Consider the following 23,177-nt stretch of genomic DNA (forward strand, 5'->3'; position numbering starts at 1 on the left):
CTTGACCAACTCACTCAATTAATACAGGTCTGTGTTTCCTCTCTAAAACACACTGACCTGTCACCAGACACTCACTGAAGGGGTGCAGCGGGAAGGGTCTTCATTTGCATGTCTGAGTGCTTCTGTTCCTACCTGCTGGACTGTATGCTTTCCAGTAACAGTGGAGATTGTGTCCACTCCCATTGATGTCCATTGTTATTGTTATTATCATTTTACAATTTAATTAAATATTACATAAGTGATGAAATAGGAATGCAAAACAAGAGTTGTTATTTTTGTAAAAATTAAGTTGAATGTTTTGGGGACAGTTGACAGAATAAGTCATTAAAAATATTGTCATACTGGTGCAAGCTAGTCAACTCTAAAAGTTTGGGGCAGAAAAGCCTACGAAGATTCTGCCCTCAAAACCGGAAAATGTCCGCCGGGCACGGTGGCTCATGACTGTAATCCCAGCACTTTGGGAAGCCAAGGTAGGCAGATCACTTGAGGTCAGGAGTCTGAGACCGGCCTGGCCAACATGGCAAAATCCATCTCTACTAAAAGTACAAAAATTAGCTGGGCGTGGTGGTGGGTGCCTTTAATCCCAGCTACTCGTGAGGCTGAAGCGGGAGAATCGCGCGAACCTGAAAGGCAGAGGTTGCAGTGATCTCCAGCCTAGGTGATAAAGCAAGACTCAGTCTCAAATAAATAAATAAATAAATAAAATTTTTTAAAAATTGGGAAATGTGGATAATATTTTATGAAAATAGTTTGTGCCCAAAAAAAGACAGAGTAGAACCTGAATCAGCAGCTCTATCTTGAAAGGAAAAGCCTTGAGGCCTAAACCAAAAATAGACAAATGAATCTATAGTATATGCTGTGAATTGTATAAAAATATTTAAGACTTATATGTATCTTATATATATATATATATATATATATATATATATATATTTTTTTTGGTCTCACTCTGTCACCCAGACTGGAGTGCAGTGGCACAATATCGGCTCCCTGCAGCCTCTACATCCTGGGCCCAAGTGATCCTCCCACCACAGCCTCCCGAGTAGCTGGGACTACAGGCATGCACCACCATGCCCAGCTAATTGTGTGTGTGTGTGTGTGTGTGTAGATGGGGGTTTCACCATGTTGTCCAGGCTGCTCTCAAACTCCTGGACTGAAGCAGTCCTCCACCCTGGCCTCCCAAAGTGCTGGAATTCAGGCATGAGCCACTGTGCCCAGCTTGTCATATCATTCTTTATGATTATAAACACATCCAGAGATTTTTTTCAGTTTACTAATTTACTGGTTCCTGGTCTATGGATCTGGCAGATTTTCTACTGTACATTGGATTATTCAAAAGCTCCATCTGAAAATAGTATCTCTCCAGGAAGGTCCCTGTAATTCCATCCTCCTGGCCTCCTACCCGACTAATTAGAGTGATATGGGATGGCCATAGCTACATTTCCATCTTGCCATTTTTTCTAACGTCACGTCCTGAGTAAGGTAGGAGAGGCTAACTAACTGTAAGGCATTTAGATATCCATCATCATATCTTTCTAAAAGGAAATTTACTTTAACGTTACAGTGAAAACAAGAAACTCTTTTCTGAGACAGAAGCCCTCTCTAGAGAATTTATTTTCAGAATGGTAAAATGGGGAACTAACTTTAGTTAACTATCTTCTGAGAGCAGATGCTTTCATGTCTAATTTTCTGTAATCTTTGCAAACATTATGTGAGTTCAGAATCACTGGCCCCATTTTATAGATGAGGAAACTGAGCCCCAGAGAGCTTAAGCAAGATCACATAGCCAGCACCAGAGAGGTGGCATATGACCCATTGTGAGCCAATATACTTCCCAAGTCACCAAATTACATCGGATGATTTGCCCCAAATGTGACATCCCAGTTTTTTTCAGAAGGAAAGTAGTATGGCGGCTATGCATTATGTTTCTTAAGTTCCAGCTACTTCAAAGGGATCGCTCTTGTTTCATTATTGGCATGTGTCCAAACTGAGCAGCTCCCCTGCCCTCCTTCAACACTGGCTGAGGATGCAGAGGCCCTATAAAAAGCCCTTGTGCTATGCTATGCTATGCTCCAGTTATTCTAGAAATTCTCCAGGCTATCTCCCACCCCTCTACTTTCAACTCTCTCTCTGTCTCTCTCCCTCTGTCTCTCTTTTTCCTCTCTCTCTCTGTTATGGGTTAGTTTCTCCCCAAAAGGCATTGAAATCCTCTGACTATGACCTTATTTGGAAATAGGCCCTTGTAAGTGATCATGTTAAAACGGGTCCTGGCCAGGTGTGGTGGCTCACGCCTATAATCCCAGCACTTTGGGAGGTCGAGGTTGACGGATCACTTGAAGTCAGGAGTTGAGACTAGCCTGGCCAACATGATGAAACACCATCTCTACTAAAAGTACAAAAATTAGCCAGGTGTGGTGGCACATGCCTAGCTACTCAGGAGGCTGAGGTAAGAGGACAGCTTTAGCCTGGGAAGCAGAGGTTGCAGTGAGCCAAGATCACGCCATTGCACTCCAGCCTGGGTGATGGAGTGAGACCCTGTCTCAAAGAGATAGACACAAAAGGAAGATGATGTGAGGACACAGGAAGGGAGGATACCGCCTACAAGCCAAAGATACCAGAGGCCAGGATGGAAGCAAGGAAGAGATTCTCCCTCACAGCCCTTAGAAGGAACCAACCTCTGCAGACACCTCAATTTTGTACTTTTTTTTTTTTCTTTGAGATGGAGTCTCACTCTGTCACCCAGGCTGGAGTGCACTGGTGCAATCTTGGCTCACTGCAACCTCCACCTCCTGGGTTCAAGCAATTCTCTTGCCTCAGCCTCCCGAGCAGCTGGGATTACAGGCATGCACTGCCAGGCCTTGCTAATTTTTTGTATTTTTAATAGAGACGGGATTTCACCATGTTGGCTGGGCTGGTTTTGAACTCCTGAACTCAAGTAATCCACCTGCCTTGGCCTCCCAAAGTGTTAGGATTATAGGCATGAGCCACCACGCCCAGCCAGGGAAGAGCACTTTAATGAATTTAATTTCCTTGGGAATCCCCAAATTTAATTGTGCCCTTATCAGTAATGTTCATTTTGTCAATGTAAAAGAAATATATACACCCTGCAGAAAATATAGAAATTAGAGGAACTATAAAGAGTAAAAGGCCAGGAGGTGGCTCACACCTGTAATCCCAGCACTTTGGGAGGCCAAGACGGGCAGATAATCTGAGGTCAGGAGTTCAAGACCAGCCTGGTCAACATGGCAAAACCCTGTCTGTACTAAAAATACAAAAATTAGCTTGGTGTGGTAGCACACACCTATAAGCTCAGTTACTCAGGAGGCTAAAGGAGGAGAATTGCTTGAACCCAGGTGTCGTAGGTCGTAGTGAGCTGGGATCACACCACTGCACTCCAGCCTGGGCTACAGAGCGAGACTTCATCTCAAAAGCAAAAAAAAAGAGAGAGAGAGTAAAATTCAATGACAGTAAATCAATCATGTAGCGAGAACTATTGTGAATATTCTGGAGTATTTCCTTCTTGTCTTTTTTTCTATGAGCACACACAGACACACACATATGAATTCATATACTCAGCACCCTCTGCAGTGTCTGAAACATCTATGTGCTCAATAAAGTTCAAAGAATAAATGAGTGAATAAAGAAAATTTTATTTTTACACATAGTCATACTTACGTACAGTAGGAAATTTCGTTTTTAAAAATCTTACTCAACACATTATGTGTATTTTTCTATGTATTATATAGATTTTTAAAGCATTTTTTTATGAAAGCATAAGTGCTACAGAATAATGCTTACCTAAACAACATCCAGTACATAATCCTACATTTGTATCTCTGAAGATTCCCTTAAGCTAAATTCTTTTTTTTTTTTTTTTTGGTGAGGCAGAGATTTACTCTTGTTGCCCAAGCTGGAGTGCAATGGCACGATCTTGGCTCACCGCATCCTCCACCTCCCAGATTCAAGGGATTCTCCTGCCTCAGCCTCCCAAGTAGCTGGGATTACAGGCATGTGCCACAACGCCTGGCTAATTTTGTATTTTTAGTAGAGACGGGGTTTCACCGTGTTGCCCAAGCTGATCTCGAACTCCTGACCTCAGGTGATCTGCCTGCCTCTGCCTCCCACAGTGCTGGGATTACAGGGATGAGCCACTGCACCTGGCCAATCCTTAGGCTAAATTCTTAGCCATGAAATTAATAGGTGAAAAACAACAAACCATTTAAGGTTATTGGTGTCATTCAGTGTTCACAAATCTCCCACATTGAAGTGATAATTCACATGAAAATCCAAGCAAGCCTTTGCAAGCTCCCTGGCAGCCCATAGGCACAGATTCTCCATCTGTGGGGTGATCCTCTTGGATAGACTGCAGTTCCATTATCCCCTTACACCAGGGATAACGCTCCTTCTCCAGCATCTTTAGGTCATCCCTGGAATGACCCGAGCTGGATTAAGCTCCAGTTCAGCTGCCCTGGTCCTCCACAAAGGCTCAAAGGAGAGATCTAACTTTTGGTGTTACATTCCATTTATTTATTTATTTATTTGTTTATTTATTTATTTATTTATTTATTTATTTTTAAATCTATTTATTTTTCTTTTTGAGGCAGTCTTGCTCTGTTGCCCAGGCTGGAGTACAATGGCATGATCTCAGGTCACTGCAACCTCCGCCTCCCAGGTTCAAGCGATTCTCCTGCCTCAGCCTCCCAAGTAGCTAGGATTACAGGCATCCACCACCATGCCTGACTAGTTTTTGTATTTTTAGTAGAAATGAGGTTTTGTCATGTTGGCCAGGCTGGTCTTGAGCTCCTATCCTCAGGTGATCCACTTGCCTCAGCCTCCCGAAGTGTTAGGATTATAGGCATAAGCCACTGTGCCCAGCCTTGCATTCCATTTAATTCTCACTTCAGCGTGTCTTTAATATCTTTCTACTTTCTCTAGCCATATCTATTCCAAAGAAATTCTGTGTCACAAGCTATTTCTTTTTTAATTAGTTTTTTTTTTCTCTCATATTGTGTGCAGTGTGAGATGGAATTTAAGTGGGTGGCTTTGTCCTTCCTTGAAATATAACTTGTACAAAAAATAACATCATTTGAATTGTGTGCCTTTGGTAACAACATGACATATGCCACCACAAGTACATTCATCCAATATGTGCATGTTACAGGGCTATGCACTGCAAAGTTTTGTTTGCTTGTGTGTTTTTTGAGATGGTGTCTCGCTCTGTCGCCCAGGCTGGAGTGCAGTGGCGCGATCTCGGCTCACTGCAGGCTCCACCTCCCAGGTTCAAGCGATTCTCCTGCCTCAGCCTCCTTAGTAGCTGGGACTACAGGCACCCGCCACCACACCCGGCTAATTTTTGTATTTTTAGTAGAGACGGGGTTTCACCATATTGGCCAGGCTGGTCTCAAACTCCTGACCTTGTGGTCTGCCTGCCTTGGCCTCCCAAAGTGCTGGGATTACAGGCGTGAGCCACCATGCCCAGCTTGTTTGTTTTTTAATAACTAAAACCCTGCCTTTCAGAATTCAGATTCACCATATAACATCTTCACCCAAATGTTACTCCCCTGGAAGCCTTTCCTGACCATCCTTTTTCCCTTTGCAACACCCTTTCCTCCTATGCTTAATTCTTTTCATAGCAGTTATCACCACCTCATCTACTATGTATTTTACTCATTTGTCTTGCTAACTGTTTGTCTCACCCACTAGAAGCATAACCATGACAGAGTCGTTCATTCATTCATTCACTATATATATAGTGAACACCTACAGGTGCCCAGGAATGCATGAGAGTACGGCTGCTTTCCAGCAGCTTACAATTAGAAATACCAAACAGCTAAACAAAGATATAGATCAAAGTGTAATTTTTTTTTTTTTGGACACAGGGTCTTGTTCTGTTGCCCAGGCTGGAATGCAGTGGCACAATCTCAGCTCACTGCAGCTTCAACCTTTCAGGCTCAAGTGATCCTCCCACCTCAGCTTCCCAAATAGATGGGACCACAGGGATGCGTCCCTACACCCGGCTAATTGTTTATTTTTGGAGAGGTGAAGTCTCACTTTGTTGCCCAGGCTGGTCTTGAACTCCTGGGCTCAAGCAGTCCACCACCTTGGCCTCCCAAAGTGCTGGGATTACAGGAGTGAGCCACTGCACCTGGCCTCAGAGTGTAATCTTTAAACACTAAAATAAGTGGGGCAGGACAAGTTAGGTTTCCAGAGGAAGGGAAGAACTCCGACTGTCTCAAGTGAGGGTCAAGCTGTATGAAGCAGGTGAGAGTTAAAGGCAGGTCAGAACTTGATGGAGGAATCTGAGGTAAAAACATTTGGCTCATTCCATATGCAGGGCAGATTTGTGAGCAGGAGAATGGCATGATAAAAATGACTTATTTAGATTAAGGCACGGTGGCTCACACCTGTAATCCCAGCACTTTGGAAGGCCAAGGCAAGGAGATCAATGGAGGCCAGGAGTTTGAGACCAACCTGGCCAACATGGTGAAAACCCATCTCTACTAAAAATATAAAAATTAGCTGGGCGTGATGGCATGTTCCTGTAATCCCAGCTACTTAGGAGGCTGAGGCAGGAGAATCGCTTGAACCCAAGAGGCGGAGGTTGCAGTGAGCCAAGATTGCACTACTGCACTCTAGCCTGGGCAACAGGGTAAAACTCTGTCTCAAAAAAAAAAAAAAAAAGAGAACGGGTGAAACTCTAGTCCGAGAGTCAATTTGACCCTGAGATGGGGAGACACTAAAGGAAGGTGATAAATAAGAATGGACAAAGAGGGTGGAGGCTGGCACTCAGTCACAACACATTCACCTCAAAGCAGGCAATTCTCAAAATAAGATGTTTAAGATCATCAACCATTAAACAGGGCCTCGTTAGTGGGTTACAGGAGACTGAGTTTTGCTGCCTGAATTGGGAGAGAAGGAGTAAGAGATACAAAAAAGCAGAGGGTAAAGTCAGCTCAGTTATTCTATGAAACAAAAATGAGAGGAGGGGAAAAAATGAGAATCGCTATTTTAGACAAATCCCATATGGGTTATACTCTTAATTTACTTAAGCCAGATGGCTAGGCTGGGGACCGACTAATTTATTACCATCCTGCCATTCAGAGCCAGAGCCTTCCTTAGGTTCCTAAGCAACTCTGAGGGGAAATGTCAGATTGCATGAAATTTCCTGATTAGGTCCATGTGACCCAAGCACAGCCCACTGAAAATGATTCGAATCTTCCAAATCGCATGTTCCAGATCACAGCTGTCAGCTCTGCCCTCTCCTGCTTGTGGCAGATGCATGGGCCTTCCCTTCTTTGCAGGCAGTATGGTGGCAGTTCTAGGAATAAGAAACACCAAAATAAAGGCTGGGGGAGGACTGAGAAAAAAAACTTTAGAATTTGGCATTTCAGATTCTCCCTTTGTACCATGTACTTCCCAAAATTTCCTATAAAAGAAGGAAAGTAGCAAAGTGTTTTTAAAAGGAGCATTTAAACTACTGTGGTAATTAAGCAGCAATCTCTGAGTCAGCAAATCCCATCAAGCAAACTGAGTAACATTTGAGATAACATGAGAGGATTAAAAAAGTAGGGACACTAGCCGGGTGTAGCAGCTGAGGCTGGTAATCTCACCCCTTTGAGAGGCTGAAGAAGGAGGATCGCTTGAGCCCAGGCTGGGCAATCTGGGAAAACCCCATCTCTACAAAAAAATTTTAAAAATTAGCTAGGTGTAGTGGTGTGCACCTGTAGTCCTAGCTACTCAGGAGGCTGAGGTAAAAGGATCTCTTGAGCCCGGGAGGTTGAGGCTGCAATGAGCCAAGATTGCACCACTGCACTCCAGCCTGGCCAACATGTTGATACCCCATCTCTACTAAAACTACAAAAATTAGCTGGGTGTGGTGGTGGGTACCTGTAATCCCAGCTACTTGGGAGGCTGAGGCAGGAGAATCAGTTGAACTTGGGAGGCAGAGATTGCAGTGAACCAAGATCGCGCCATTGCGCTCCAGCCTGGGCAACAAGAGCAAAACACCTTCTCAAAACAAAAAAAACGTTGGGAAAAAATAAGCAACTAGGCTGGTTTATGATCTGAAGAGGAAAGCATAATGATATAACAAAAGCAACAATTAGCATGTTTTAAGATGGAGTCATTATGTACCAAGCCACGTAGAAACTATTGTTTCCCCCATTTTATAGATGAGAAAACTGAGGATTTCTAAAGGTTTTAAGTTAGGTCTCACCGCTAGTAAGTACCACTGTTAGGGATCAATTCTATTCATCCATCAGAGGGTAAGAAAATGATTGGCCAGAAAAAGTGAAGGGCAGCCTGGGCATGGTGGCTCACACCTGTAATCCCAGCACTTTGGGAGGCCGAGGTGGGTGGATCACCTGAGGTCAGGAGTTCAAGACCAGCCTGGTCAACATGACGAAACCCCGTCTCTACTAAAAATACAAAAATTAGCTAGACGTGGTGGTGGGCACCTGTAATCCCAGCTATTCAGGAGGCTGAGGCAGGAGAATCACTTGGACCCAGGAGGTGGAGGTTGCAGTGAGTCAAGATCACGCCACTGCACTCCAGCCTGGGCAACTCTGTCTCAAGAAAAAAAAAAAAAGTGAAGGGCAGCAGGCTGCAAATGCCAAAATGAGAGCATGGCTAGTGGTTCCTGGGGCCTGTCTATGAGCAGAGGTGGCTAGAAAGCTAACAGAACAGTGACTGCCAAATGCAGAATGGAGCATGTGCCAAATTCAATGGGGACTGAATCCTGGAACAGAAAAAGGATATTAGTGAAATCTGAATAAAGTCTGGGGTTTAGTTCATAGTAATGTACCAATGTTGGCTTATTGGTGGTGACAAATGTACTATTGTCATGTGAGATGTGGGTAAGGGAAGCAGGGGAATTCTCTACTGTCCTGCGACTTTTCTGTAAATCCAAAATTATTCTAAAATTAAATGTTTTAAATAAATTTAAATGGAATGAAAAGTTTATTTTTTAATTATGTAAGGAAAGAGAGTATTGGTGACATGTTTACAAATGTTCTTCAGAAGAGTACCATTTAAAATGGAAATGGCGAGGGTAATGCTGCATTTTTGTGGCCAGTCATATTTCTTGGCAGACAAGATGGCTAATGACAATCACAAGGACTAACATTATTAAATGCCTATAATATTTCAGCTTCTGCCCTAAGCATGTTACATGCATGCCCACGTCATCTTCAAGATTATTTTCCCAATTAACAGATGAGAAAAGTTCTTAGAATAGTGCCTGGAATCTGGCAGGTGCTCAAAAATTAGATTTTTTTTTTTTTAACAGAGGCTAAGAAATGTACCCAGCTTCTGAACAACAGAGTCACAATTCAAGTCCAAACCCTAAAATGTTTTTTTGTTTGTTTGTTTTTATACTTTAAGTTCTAGGGTACATGTGCACAATGTGCAGGTTTGTTACATATGTACACATGTGCCATGTTGGTGTACTGCACCCATTAACTCGTCATTTACATTAGGTATATCTCCTAATGCCATCCCTCCCCCCTACCCTCCCCGCCTTTTTTTTTTCCCTTGAGATGGAGTCTCGCTCTGTCACCCAGGCTGGAGTACAGTGGCATGATCTCAGTTCACTACAACCTCTGCCTCCTGGGTTCAAGCGATTCTCCAGCCTCCGCCTTCTGAGTAGCTGGAACTACAGGTGCCCGCCACCATGCCTGGCTAATTTTTATATTTATATTTTTTAGTAGAGATGGGGTTTCACCATGTTGGCCAGGCTGGCCTCAATCTCCTGACCTCAAGTGATCTGCCCGCCTCGTCCTCCCAAAGTCCTGGGATTACAGGTGTGAGCCACCTTGCCCAGTCCCTTCAAGGCTTTTAAATCTCAGCCTTGCCACTTACTAACTGTATGACCTTGGGCAAGTTTCAAAGCCAAAACAAAGCTAACTGATATCATAGAATGGATTTTAAAAGTATGTTGAAAGTTGCGTAATATCAACCTAAATTTACAAACAGACAATTATTTATGAAATATTTCATAATTGTCAAATTGAATAACCTGAAAATAATCAGGCCGAATAGTTCTGCATTGAAATCAATAAAAATAGGGCTCAAAATAACAGCTCTGAAGAATCCTTGGGTACACCTCTGGATATAAGAACCAAACAAGAGACCACTAAGGAAATTGTTAACTCCTGGTAACTACCAGAACCTCCAGGAAAAATGTATTTTCAGCTCTCCTCTGGGGTCAAATGACTATAGCTCACTGGGCCAGAGAGGGTCCATGATGAGATTTTCTCAAGAGGGGAAGGTGATAAGGCAAATTATAAAGATATGCCTTCTGGCCGGGTGCAGTGGCTCACGCCTGTAATCCCAACACTTTGGGAGGCCAAAGTAGGCGGATCACTTGAGGTCAGGAGTTCAAAACCAGCCTGGCCAACATGGTGAAACCCCATCTCTACTAAAAAATATATAAATATAAAAATTAGCCAGGCATGGTGGCATACGCCTGTAATGCCAGTTACTCAGGAGGCTGAGGCGGGAGATTCGCTTGAACCCAGGAGGCAGAGGTTGCAGTGAGCCGAGATCACGCCACTGCACTCCAGCCTGGGCGACAGAACATGACTTTGTTTCAGAAAATAGAATAAAATAAAGGCTTTCTGAAGACGGACACCCAGTCATCTCTACTAAAAAATTAATTTAAAAAAAAAATCCTTTCGTAGTTCATGAGCATGATGATTGTGTTCACACGCATATGTGAAACGTACCACCACAAATCTTGTTACAACGTTGGTACATTACCCATCTGGCATGAAAAAAAAAAAAAACAGACAGTGAGAGAGAAATCCCTGAGCCACACCTCTGTTCACACATCTCTTCATTTTAAACTAGATCTTGGCCTCAACTGTTACAGCAAAAGGGAGGTCACAGCAGAAAAACTAAAGTTTTTTTGTCTTCCAGGTAGGCAGGAGTCCAGATTCAAGCAATATGAGGACTATTGAGGGACAGTTTCAAGAACTAACTTTAGAGGCCTACCACATCATTACTGTAGCCACCTCCCGCTAACCTAGGTACAAAGATGGGGGTGCTCAAATCCAATTCACACCTTGCTGATACAAAGCTGCTTAGAGCCTGAAAAGGCTGAAGCCCTCTTCCAATACATCTGCCCAGACCTGAAAAGGCTGAAGCCCTCTTCCAATACATCTGCCCAGACCTCCAGCCATTCTAATCAGCACAAAAGCAAGAAACGTGCCTCCCTTTCCCAACCCCCATACCCCCCTAAAATGTGACACCCTTGCACATCTTGATCCAAAATAGATTGTGTGAACAACAACAAAACCCTAAGCCTGGAGTCACTTATTTATTTATTTATTTATTTATTTATTTGAGACAGAGTCTCACTCTGTTGCCCAGGCTGGAATGCAGTGGCGCTATCTCGGCTCACTGCAAGCTCCGCCTCCCGGGTCCACGCCATTCTCCTGCCTCAGCCTCCCGAGGAGCTGGGACTACAGGCGCCCGCCACCTCGCCCGGCTAATTTTTTGTATTTTTAGTAGAGATGGGGTTTCACCATGTTAGCCAGGATGGTCTTGATCTCCTGACCTGGTGATCCACCCGCCTCGGCCTCCCAAAGTGCTCGGATTACAGGTGTGAGCCACTGCGCCCCGGCTCACCTATATACTTTTTTAACAAATATTTGTTCAGCCCTTACTCTGTGCCCTAGCCCCTTTTCTTCTCCCTAGATCCCCGGGGCTGCCTTTAATCTCCCTATTCCACCCTTGCTTACCCTGCAGGTCTCCAGTTCATAATCTATTTACTGTTCCTTCTCCAGGGCCCCACCTTCTGGTGTGCAGATCTGCCATCCTTTTTCTCCACCATGGATTACTGTTCTACACTCCTCTGCCCCAGACTTTACCTCTTTCTTCCTGGCTTCATTTCAGCACCATTAATCTCTTCATTGTTTAGCCCTTCTTACAGCTCTTTCCCAGTCTCCTGCCACTAATATCTGATCTCAACCGACCCACACAACAGCCCCTGAATAGAGCCAATGGGGCTGAAAGAATGTAATTCATTTGCCTGTGCTAATCCCATGAGTGAGTGGTCCCGTTCAACAAATTCTGTAAATTAATAATGGTAACAATAATAGCTGACACTTGAAATTGTGCTGGTGGACAGGTTGCAGTTTTTAGTAATGAGGAAGTCTAAGGACTGACTTTGGGTGTGAGTGGCATGAGGCATTGAAGAGTGCAAGGCCATTTGAAGAGGGGAAGCCTAAGAACACTAAGACTAGATACGGTATTGAAAAAAAATCATCTGTAAGGATAAAACAATCATCAAGAAGGATGCGAGAAACCGCGCAGGTGAGAGGAATCTTGAAGGAATGAGGGCGTGTGTGGGAAGGAGGAGGCATCAGAGGACCGCAGCACAGTGGGGCAGAGTTTGATGATGTGACAGTCAGAGGTGGTAGTGGGAGCTCTGGAGTGGGAGGGAAGATGGCCTGGACACAGGACACTCACCCCATTTGCAAGCCTGTGGTCTGAGGAGTGTGGGAGAGAAAATGGCCGTCAACTGCAAGGGGAATAATGTGCTCAAGAGAACCAGTCTAGCAAGCAGGCAAAGAGAGCATTCAGAGAAGTGAGGAAGTGAGGTATTTGAAAGAATACAGCTGAGATCCCCATGGAAGAGTTGCAGAAGTTAGGGAGTGGCCCGGTGCGGTGGCTGATGCCTGTAATGCCAGCACATTGAGAAGCCGAGGCAGGTGCATCAAATTAGGTCGGGAATTTGAGACCAGCCTGGCTAACATAGTGAAACCACGTCTTTACTAAAAATGCAAAAATCAGATGGGTGTGGTGGCGCACGCCTGTAGTCCCAGCTGCTTGGGAGACTGAAGCAGGAGAATCGCTTGAAACTCGGAGGCGGAGGTTGCAGTGAACCGAGATCACGCCACTGCACTCTAGCCCGGCCAACAGAGCGAGACTTTGTCTCAAAAAAAATAAAAATTAAAAAAAATTTTTTAAAAAAGAACTTGGAGAAGGGTAAGACATGGGATCAGAAATGGGGATATCCAAGGCCGTGTGGATATCAGAGTCTAAAGGATGAGCAATGTCCTTGGAGTCTGGGCTGACATACACAGGGAGGAAGGGGAAGAACATGATGGGAGTAGTCCCAGGATCCCAGAGCAGATTGCAGTGGCACAGCTGTGAGTGAGTGCAGGGGCAGGATAGTAAGGGTTGTCAGGAACATGAGGAGTTCTTGCTCATTGCAAATTAATGATCTGTTGGGGGAGCCCCATATACGTGACAGAAGCATACATCCCAGACGCCTTTGAAAATTGCAGATAATGGAAACCTACAGGAGGTGGACCCAAATTCAACAGGGAGGGTCATAAAAAACTTCGAGGGAGAGAGAGAGAATAACAGAATTCCATAAAATGATTGCAACCACTAGAAAAAAAAATTTTTTTTTTTTTTTTTTGAGATGGAGTCTCGCTCTGTCACCCAGGCTGGAGTGCGGTGGCGCAATCTCAGCTCACTGCAACCTCTATCTTCCGGGTTCAAGCGATTCTCCTGCCTCAGCCTCCCAAGTAGCTGGGACTGCAGGCATGTGCCACCACACCCGGCTAATTTTTTTTGTATTTTTAGTAGAGACAGGGTTTCACCATATTGGCCAGTCTGCTCTCTAACTCCTGACCTCGTGATCTGTTGGCCTCCGCCTCCCAAAATGCTGAGATTAAAGTGTAAGCCACGGCGCCCAGTTGAAAAAAGTTGTATAATATTTTATATTCACATTATTTGAATAGTCTTTAGTCTTGTCAGGTGAAATTGATTGCATTTGGCTAGAGAACTTTGAAAGATTTACACAGCACAAGGTGAGTATATTACCTTTAATGTTAAGTTGTAAAATTCTAAATAGATGTAGGTTAGACATTTTCTGAGTCTAAGATTCTAATTCTTTCCCTATTCCTTTATTACCTGAAATCTCTGAAATTACCTCCAGTATTTGGGGTGATGGCTAGAGATAGAAAATTAAATTGACGGAACCTTCCCTGACTCCCTTATCTAAATTAGCTAAACTACCTTTATGTCAACATGTGTTGATTGCCTGAATGTATCTCATATAATCCTCATAAAAACCAGCAAGGCAATACTTTCTATTTTATAAACAAGAAATCAAATGCTCAGAAAGCTAAGATAACTTGCTCCCGCAGTTAGTGAACAGCTGAAGCGGGACTCATGATTGTCTGTTAACTGCCCCTTCCTGTAGACCATAATGCAATCACATTTTCAGCTTTGCTTTTTTTGGAGACACAGTCTTGCTCTGTTGCCCAGGCTGGAGTGCAGTGGCGCCATCTCGGCTCACTACCACCTCCACCTCCCTGGTTCAAGCCGTTCTCCTGCCTCAGCCTCCCAAGTAGCTGGGACTACAGGCGCGTGCTACCACATTCGGCTAATTTTTTTGTATTTTTAGTAGAGATGGGGTTTCACCATGTTAGCCAGGATGGTCTCAAGCTCCTGACCTCGTGATCCACCTGCCTGGGCCGCCCAAAGTGCTGGGATTACAGGCATAAGCCACCACACCCGGCCTTCAGCATTGTTAAAATGCAAAAAAAAAAAAAAAAAAAAAAAGCTATTTGTGTTGTCCATGTTGGATGGTAATTCACTTACCTCTTCTAGTAGTTTCAAGGGAGAATATTAGTTGATTAGACCTTAAAGCCTTTAATATGGTCATTGATAACATAAAACAAATTAAAATATAATGTGGAAGAATCCCCCTAGGGAATTCTAAAGAGTACAACTAGTTTTCCAAGACGAAATTGGCTTGCGTTTAGTAGAAGCAATAGACTGGAGACAGACTGATAGATTTGGACAGCCAGAAAGTCTACATGGGACCACTCATTATATCATAACCAGACAGGTAGTGTTGAAAGTGGGCTCAATCTACACAGCATCCTCATTTCATTTTATTTTATTTTGAGACAGAGTCTCACTCTGTCACCCAGACTGGAATGCGGTGGTGCAATCACAGCTCACTGCATTCTCAACCTCCTGGGCTCAAGCGATCCTCCCACCACAGCCTCCCAAATAACTGGCCCTTATTTTTAAAAACAAACACAAAAGGCATCTGTCAACCCACATAGATGGACTACTATTCAAAAGTAGAGCCTTTACTCATCTTAAAACAAATCTGTGGCTGGTTGCAGTGGCTCACACCTGTAATCCCAGCACACGGGGAGGCTGAGGCAGGAAGATCACTCAGGAGTTCAAGACTGACCTGAGCAACAAAGTGAGACACCATCTCTATAGAACATTAAAAAAATCAGCCAGGCATGGTAATGCACTCCTGTAGTCCCAGCTACTCAGGAGGCTGAGATGGGAGGATTGCTTTAGCCCGTGAGGTCGAGGCTACAGTAAGCAGTGATTACACCACTGTACTTCCAGGGCAACACTGTGAGACCCTTTCTCAAAAAAAAAAAAAAAAAAAGGAAAAGAAAAGAAAAGAAAAGAAAAAGAAATGGATTTAGATTCAGAATCCTGGATTTAAGCCCCAGCTTTACCATTATTAGCTGTGCAACCTTGGGTTACTTAACCCTCTGTTCCTCATTTCCTTACCTATAAATGGGGTATAGTATTGGCTCTCACCTCCTAGAGGTGCTATAAGAATTAAATGGATTAATATTTGTAAAGTTCTTAGCATAGGCCTGGCTCATAGTAAGCCTTTCATAAATGTTCACTATTATAATTATCCCTGGTTCTTAGACTTTTTTTTTCTTTCTTCTTCTTTTTTTTTTTTTTTTTTTTGGTGACAGGCTCTTGCCATGTTGCCCAGGCTGGTCTTAAATGCCTGGCCTCAAGCAATACTCCTGCCTCTCAGCCTCCCAACGTGCTAGGATTATAGGTTTGAGCCACCTCACCTAGCTGGTTCTTAGACTTTCAAACTTCCAAAATCAGTGTTTAAAAGAAGAATTAGGAAATCAATATGGGTTTGTCTTCTTTGCTTGTTTGTTTTTTTAACTTTTCCCAAATCAAAACAGTTTTTAAAACCCAGTACTTTCTATAATAACCAATATTTCATAGAAAAAAATAATATTTTAATAACACAAAATTTAGGCAGAAGATAATGTCAAAATAAATGACTTCCATTATTACATTTAGCTTTGAGAGACACTTAAAATTTTTTTTTTTTTTAGAGATGGGGTCTCACTCTGTCATCCAGGGTGAAGTGTAGTAGTGCAATCCTAGCTCACTGCAGCCTCAAACTCCAGGGCTCAAGCGATCCTCCAGCCTCAGCCCCCCAAGTAGCTGGGACTACAGGCCGTGCCACTGCACCTGGTAATGAGAGACATTTTTTATATTTTACATATTTTTCTCAGTTCTCCTTGGAATAGTAAGCATATTTTTTGTTCATTGTATTTGAGGACCACTTAGTCATATTCTCCAACACCCTTACATATATATTTTTTACTAATTAGCAATTAAATGTTTTTAATTTTTAAAAAACTAATCATAGACTATAGACAGTAGTGTTTGTAAACTGTGAATGAAAACAGGATCATAAGGTCAGTTACTGGCTTTGCACATTGCAAATAACAGACAAAAAAGAAATATTTTTCTGTAAGATTCTGGAAAAAAAATAAAAGTGGAGTTAAAACCTATTCTTTGGGCCAGGTGCGGTGACTCAAGCCCGTAATCCCAGCACTTTGGGAGGCCGAGACGGGCGGATCACGAGGTCAGGAGATCCAGACCATCCTGGCTAACACGGTGAAATCCCGTCTCTACTAAAAAAATACAAAAAACTAGCCGGGCGAGGTGGCGGGCGCCTGTAGTCCCAGCTACTTGGGAGACTGAGGCAGGAGAATAGCGTAAACCTGGGAGGCGGAGCTTGCAGTGAGCTGAGATCCGGCCACTGCACTCCAGCCTGGGTGACAGAGCGAGACTCCATCTCAAAAAAAAAAAAAAAAAAAAAAAAAAAAACAACTGGCCGGGTGCGGTGGCTCAAGCCTGTAATCCCAGCACTTTGGGAGGCCGAGACGGGCGGATCACGAGGTCAGGAGATCGAGACCATCCTGGCTAACACGGTGAAACCCCGTCTCTACTAAAAAATACAAAAAACTAGCCGGGTGAGGTGGCGGGCGCCTGTAGTCCCAGCTACTCGGGAGGCTGAGGCAGGAGAATGGCGTAAACCCGGGAGGCGGAGCTTGCAGTGAGCTGAGATCCGGCCACTGCACTCCAGCCTGGACCACAAAGCGAGACTCCGTCTCAAAAAAAAAAAAAAAAAAAAAAAACCTATTCTTTGGACAAGAAACTTGACATTCCTACTTTTACTGTGATAGAGGAGTCCCTAAAAGCAGTTGAAGTGAAAATGAAATTCGCAAGCACCCACATGCCAACTCATTTGTGGAAGATCAAAGAATCTAATTAACTCGAAGCAAGACCTGAAAGAGGACAGAATGCTCAGGAAAACCACATGAACTGCCCAAACTATCGATTGAGCAATTTGCAAACATTTCTAGTTTAAAAACAAATAGTTTGGGTAAATTTATGAATATTCCTATTGCATTATTTATTTAATATTGCTATTGCATTACTTCTTGCAAAGTTTTCCAAGAAATTTCCTAGTTGTCAGGCATATATATATATATATATATATATATATATAAATTTTTTTTTTTTTTTTTTTTTTTAAAGACAGAGTTTCACTCTTTTTGCCCATGCTGGATATAATGGCATGATCTTGGCTAACTGCTGCCTCCTTCTTTCAGGTTCAAGAGATTCTTCTGCCTCAGTCTCCCGAGTAGCTAGGATTACAGGCACCAGTCACCACACCAGGCTAATGTTTGTATTTTTAGTAGAGACAGGGTTTCACCATGTTGGTCAGGCTGGTCTTGAACTCCTGACCTCAGTGATCCACCCACCTTGGTCTCCCAAAGTGCTGGGATTACAGGCATGACCCACCACACCCAGCCATCAGGCATATATTTAACAAGTATCTAATAATAATAAAATTAAACTACCACTTAATGAGAGCTTAATATGCGCCTTGCCCTGTGCCATTATCTCATTTCGTCATCACAGCCATTCTTAGTGATAAGGTAATATTATAACGTCCATTTTAAAGATAAGGAAAGTGAGACCTACACAAGTTAAATAATCTGCTCAAAGTTTACACAGGTGGAATCAGAACACAAACCCAGACTGGCTGACTCCAGAAGTCTTAGTCTTTTGTTTGTTTGTTTGTCCGTTCGTTTTGAGACAGGATCTGGCTCTGTCACCAAGGCTGGAGTGCAGTGGCGTGATCTCGGCTCAGTGCAACCTCTACCTCCAGACTCAAGGGATTCTCATACCTCTGTCTCCCAAGTAGCTGAAACTACAGGCAGACACCACCATACCTGGATAATTTTTTGTATTTTTCGTAGAACTGGAGCTTCACCATGTTGGCCAAGCTGGTCTCAAACTCCTGACCTCAAGTGATCCACATGCCTCAGCTTCCCAAAGTGCTGGGATTGCAGGTGAGCCACCACACCTGGACCGCTAATTTTACTCTTGACCAGTGTGCCACACTACCATCCTAGGCCCTATTTTGTCATTTTTATTTTTTCTTTTATATATATATATATATTTTTTTTTAAATTATAAATAGAGATGGGGTTTCACCATGTTGGCCAGGCTGGTCTCGAACTCCAGAGCTCAGGTGATCCACCCGCTTCAGCCTCCCAAAGTGGTGCTGGGATTACAGGCATAAGCTACCATACACAGCTGATATTTTACCTTTTTGTTTTCTGAGACGGAGTTTCACTCTTGTTGCCCAAGCTGGAATGCAATGGCATGATCTCAGCTCACTGCAACCTCCGCCTCCCAGTTTCAAGCAATTCTCCTGCCTCAGCCTCCTGAGCAGCAGGGATTACAGGCATATGCCACCACGACCAGCTAACTTTGTATTTTTAGTAGAGAGGGCGTTTCTTCATGTTGGTCAGGCTGGTCTCGAACTCCTGACCTCAGGTGATCCGCCTGCCTCAGCCTCCCAAAGTGCTGAGATTACAGGCATGAGCCACCGCACCTGGCCGATATTTTACTATTTTTAAAAGTTAAGAAGAGGTCAGGGTAGTGGCTCATACCTGTTATCCTGGTACTTTGGGAGGCTGAGGCAGGAGGACTGCTTGTGGCCAGAAGTTTGAGACCAGCCTGGGCAAGATAGAGAGACCCTGTCTCTACAAAAAGAAAAAAAAATTAAGGAGAAAATGCAATGCTTCAGCCGGGCGCAGTGGCTCACTCCTGTAATCCCAGCACTTTGGGAAGCTGAGGCTGGTGGATCACCTAAGGTGAAGAGTTCGAGACCAGCCTGGCCAACATGGTGAAAGTCCGTCTCTACAAAAAATACAAAATTAGCCAGGTGTGGTGGGTGGGTGTGCCTGTAATCCCAGCTACTCAGGGGGCTGAGACAGGAGAATCACTTGAACCTGGGAGGCAGAGGTTGCAGTGAGCTGAGATCGCGCCACTGCATTCCAGCCTAGGCAAAAAGAGTGAAACTCCATCATCTCAAAAAAAAAAAAAAAACAAACAAAACACCAGCCTGGGCAACACAGCAAGGCCCTGTCTCAAAAAAAATTGGTTGGGTACAGTGGCTCACTCCTGTAATCCCAGCACTTTGGGAGGCTGAGGTGGACGGATCACTTGAGGTCAGGAGTTCAAGACCAGCCTGGCCAACACCGTGAAACCCTGTCTCTATTAAAACTACAAAACTTAGCTGGGCATGATGGTGGATGCCTGTAATCCCAGCTACTTAGGTGGCTGAGGTAGGAGAATCGCTTGAACCCAGGAGGCACAGGTTGCATCGCACCACTGCACTCCAGCCTGGGCAACAGAGCAAGACTCTTAGCATATAATAAATATTAAAACTTTTTTTGGAAACAGAAAATATAATGCTTCTACCTAACAAGAAAAGAAGACATGATATGAGCCATCTTTACAAGCATCTTGGAAGACACCTAAATTACAAAAAATCTTCCAGCCGGGCGAGATGGCTCATGCCTGTAATCCCAGCATTTTGGGAGGCCAAGGCGGGTGGATCACCTGAGGTCAGGAATTTGAGACCAGCCTGGCCAACATGGTGAAACCCCATCTCTACTAAAAATACAAAAAATTACCCGGGCCTGGTGGCGAGCGCCTATAATCCCAGCTACTTGGGAGGCTGAGGCAGGAGAATCCCTTGAATCCAGGAGGCAGAGGCTGCAGTAAGCCGAGATCACGCCATTGCATTCTAGTCTGGGCAAAAGAATGACATTCAAAAAAAAAAAAAAAAGAAAGAAATCTTCCATTCCAGGCCAGGCTTCCAATTCATTCCATAGCCCTTAGCAGGTCCCAGCAGCCTTGGCTGGCTCATCTCTTTTTTTGAAATCTGTGATGTCTAGTTCTGGTCAACCAAGGAATTTACAGGGATAAATTATTCCACTGATTTCTTCCTTTCTTAAAGAGTTGGCTTCTAGTCAATAATTTATTTATTTATTTATTTAAATTACAAACTTCTTTTTTTTTTTTTTTTTTTTTAACTTCACAGCCAATAGTCAACAATTTAGATGGGATGGGCGTAGTGTGGAAAAGAAAGAAGACACTGCTTTTACTTTTTTTTTTTTTTTTTTGGTTAACATGGGTTTTGCTCTGCCACCTAGGCTGGAATGCAGTGGTGTGATCATCTCTCTGTAATCTCGAAAATCTCAAATTCCTGGGCTCAAGTGAGTTTCTCGCCTCAGCCTCCCAAAGTGCTCGGAATTACAGGTGTGAGCCACCATGACCAGCCGTTTTTTTTTTTGGGGGGGGGGGCGGTGGAGGGCCAGGGGTGGGGGCAGTTCCTGGCCACTAGACCACCAGGGCCGAATCTTAAGAATTATTATTTTAGAAGACTAGCAGTCACTTTTCTTTCTTTTACTAGTTATACATCTACCAAGGCCTTATTAGTTACATGCCCACATGAAGAAAAAAGGTTGATTCTCAGTTATGATACTGACGGCTGGGGGCGATGGCTCACACCTGTAATCTCAGCACTTTGGGAGGCCGTGGCGAGCAGATCGCCTGAGGTCAGGAGTTTGAGACCAGCATGGCCAACGTGGTGAAACACTGTCTCTACTAAAATTACAACATTTAGCCGGGTATGGTGGTGGGTACCTGTATTCTCATCTACTGGGAGGCTGAGACAGGAGAATCACTTAAACCGGGAGGTTGCAGTGAGCCGAAATCCTGCCACTGCCCTCCGGCCTGGGCAACAAGAATGAGACTCTGTCTCAAAAAAAAAATTATGATACTGACAATCAAGAACTGTTAAGGATGCAAGATTTTACCCTACTTACAGGTTAGCAAGTTCCTACCACTAGGAATTCTGGTTGAAGACATGACACTCCTGGGTCAGATATAAGAGATTTTTATTATTCACGTTAATACCAGTAACCAGAGTTTCGTCACTTTTGCATTTCCTCCCAGAGTCTCAAACCCCCCACGGTGACAGGAAAGGGACTTGTTTGCATTATAAGAGAAGAAACTTGCACCTTTAAATTGAGCAGACAGTAAGTGTGTCCTGTTGCTCCAGAAGGAGTTATTACCTCTGTCTTCCAAGGCTGTTCAGCATACAAAAATATCCTTGAAAAGATAGTCTGGAACAAATATACCAGTGACTCTGCTCATGAGATACACAGAAACGTGAGAGATCCATGGAAAATTGCCTGTTTCCAACAGTGATCATTCTACATGTTACAACAGCATAGCTTTTAAGACTTTATCTTGCTCAAATTCATAGATTTTTTTTTTTTTTTTTTTTTTTTTGAGACGGAGTCTCGCTCTATCACCCAGGCTGGAGTACAGTGGCCGGATCTCAGCTCACTGCAAGCTCCGCCTCCCGGGTTCACGCCATTCTCCTACCTCAGCCTCCCGAGTAGCTGGGATTACAGGCACCCGCCACCTCGCCCGGCTAGTTTTTTGTATTTCTTAATAGAGACGGGGTTTCACCGTGTTAGCCAGGATGGTCTCGATCTCCTGACCTCGTGATCCGCCCGTCTCGGCCTCCCAAAGTGCTGGGATTACAGGCTTGAGCCACCATGCCCGGCCTGGATATTTTTTTCTTTTCTTTTCTTTTTTTTTTTAAAGACAGAGTCTGGCCCTATCTACCAGGCTGTAGTGCAGTGGTGTAGAGACGGGGTTTCGCCACGTTAGCCAGGCTGGTCTCCAGCTCCTAACCTCAGGTGATCCACCCACCTCAGCCTTCCATAGTGCTGGGATTACAGGCGTGAGCCACTGAGCTCAGCCAGATCCATAGACTTTTATAAATGTTATAAGGCCAACAAGTTATATACCAGGATCTTGGAATATTCATTTTACCAAAAAAAGTCAGTAAAGACTGTTGTGCTGCTACAATTTTCATATTTTCTACAGATTCCAATGAGCCAACACAAGTTCTACTAATAAAATCTCCACACAAAATAAAACACAGTCAGTGGAAACTATATGTACATTGTAGGCATTTATACTAAGACTGTTGAACACAATATTCTAGAGTAAAATGATCTCAATAACAGCTATGAGGCTTTTTGTTTTTGTTTGTTTGTTTTTGTTTTTAAGAGACGGAGTTTCCCTACATTTCCTAAGCTGGTCTTGAACTCCTGGACTCAAGTGATCTGCCTGCCATGGCCTCCCAAAATGCTGGGATTACAGGCATGAGCCATTGTGCTGGGCCGATGGGCAATTTTTAAAGTCTGAATCTTAATGTCTAGGTTGGATGATATTAAATCCCCATTTACTCATTTGTTAGCTCTTCTGAGAGAGATTTTTCTCTCTTAGAAACAGTTTTCTTTTCTTTTTTTTTTTTTTTTTTTGAGACGGAGTCTCACTCTGTCACCCAGGCTGGAGTACAGTGACGCGATCTTGGCTCACTGCAACCTCCACCTGCTGGGTTCAAGCAATTCTCTGCCTCAGCCTCCGGAGTAGCTGAGATTACTGGCACCTGCCACCATGCCCGGCTAATTTTTTTGTATTTTTAGTAGTGATGAGGTTTCAGCATCTTGGCCAGGCTGGTCATGAACTCCTGACCTCAGGTGATCCACCCGCCTCAGCCTCCCAAAGTGCTGGGATTATAGGAGTGAGCCACCGTGCCCAGCAGGACCAGTTTTCTTATAAGAATACCCAGTTTTGGAATTATAAGATATATACCCCTTGAATGGGAAATTGGATTTGCACTTTACAAT

General features: G+C 43.8%; 1 non-coding gene across 1 annotated transcript; it reads left to right on the top strand.

The window, feature by feature from the left end:
• The first annotated feature begins 10,667 nt into the window (after nucleotides 1–10,667).
• LOC114671216 (small nucleolar RNA U13) lies at nucleotides 10,668–10,768 on the top strand. The gene has a single exon (XR_003721101.1). It is a non-coding gene; the product is annotated as a small nucleolar RNA U13 (small nucleolar RNA).
• The last annotated feature ends 12,409 nt before the right edge of the window (nucleotides 10,769–23,177 follow it).

The sequence above is a fragment of the Macaca mulatta genome, chromosome 11 (assembly GCF_049350105.2).
Source record: "Macaca mulatta isolate MMU2019108-1 chromosome 11, T2T-MMU8v2.0, whole genome shotgun sequence".
NCBI classification, from domain to species: domain Eukaryota; kingdom Metazoa; phylum Chordata; class Mammalia; order Primates; family Cercopithecidae; genus Macaca; species Macaca mulatta.